Source organism: Octopus bimaculoides, chromosome 23, assembly GCF_001194135.2.
Source record: "Octopus bimaculoides isolate UCB-OBI-ISO-001 chromosome 23, ASM119413v2, whole genome shotgun sequence".
Lineage (NCBI taxonomy): Eukaryota > Metazoa > Mollusca > Cephalopoda > Octopoda > Octopodidae > Octopus > Octopus bimaculoides.
Window position 1 is genome coordinate 23,812,846 of NC_069003.1, and position 1,129 is coordinate 23,813,974.

The following is a 1,129-nucleotide window of genomic DNA, read 5'->3' on the forward strand; positions in this document are numbered from 1 at the left end:
ATATATTTACCACCTGAATAAAGTGTTGTTTAAGTTGATAGTCTGGAGTTCAGCGTTCCGTTATATTCTTTAAGTTTATAGTAGGAAAGTCAGGTATACGTCTAAAGATGCATAACCCACTTTCTACTATAGTTCCATAGCTCTTGTACAGGAGATGATAACCTTGAAAATAAACCAAGCGGTAGGCCAAAACCAGTTATTCGGCATGATGGATTAAAGGCTTTGGTTGAACAAAATCCGAGAACAAAGGTTCGAAAACTTTCATCAGAACTCCAAACATCTCACACAACTGTTTTTGGACACCTGTAAAAAACTGGAAAAGTCAAGAAAACAGATAGGTTTGTTCCACATCAACTGAACGAGATTTTAAAAAACAGACGTCTCAAAGTGTGCTCCTCATTGCTTTTTCGACTGGAAAAAGACCATTTGTGCATCAAATCATTACTTGTGATGAGAAATGGATACTCTTCGACAACAGCAGGAGATCAGGACAGCGATTAGATGCAGGAGAGTCACCTAAACATTACTCCCCCACCATTGTACCGTAAAAAGTTATTGTATGGTGGTCTGCGAAGGGAGTTATTCATTATTCATTTTTGCAGCAAGGTAAAAAGGTAACAGTAACATCGTGCTGCCAGGAAATTGCATGAGAATTTGAAAAAGAAGCAACCCAGACGAGTGAATAGAGCTGGCCTAATTTTGCTCCACGACAATACAAGTCCTCACACTCCTCAAGCTACAGATCAGCAGCTGCGAAGCCTGAATTATGAGATTTTGCAACATCCTCCCTAATCCCCTGATATCTCTCCTACTGATCATCACTTATTTAAGTAATTCGGGCTTTTCATAAGCAATAAAACATTCTTAAATAGAGAAAAGGTAATTGAAGCATTCGGACAGTCTACCACAGCAAAAGATGTCATATAGTCCATCTTTTTTTAAAGATGTGTAGTAACGCCTGCGCATGCGTAAAATTAAACAAGCAAGCGTTTCCCGCTCAATTCATTCTCTTTCTCGCTGGCCAGCGAGAAAGAGAATGAATTGAGCGGGAAACGCTTGCTTGTTTAATTTTACGCATGCGCAGGCGTTACTACACATCTTTAAAAAAAGATGGACTATATGACATCTT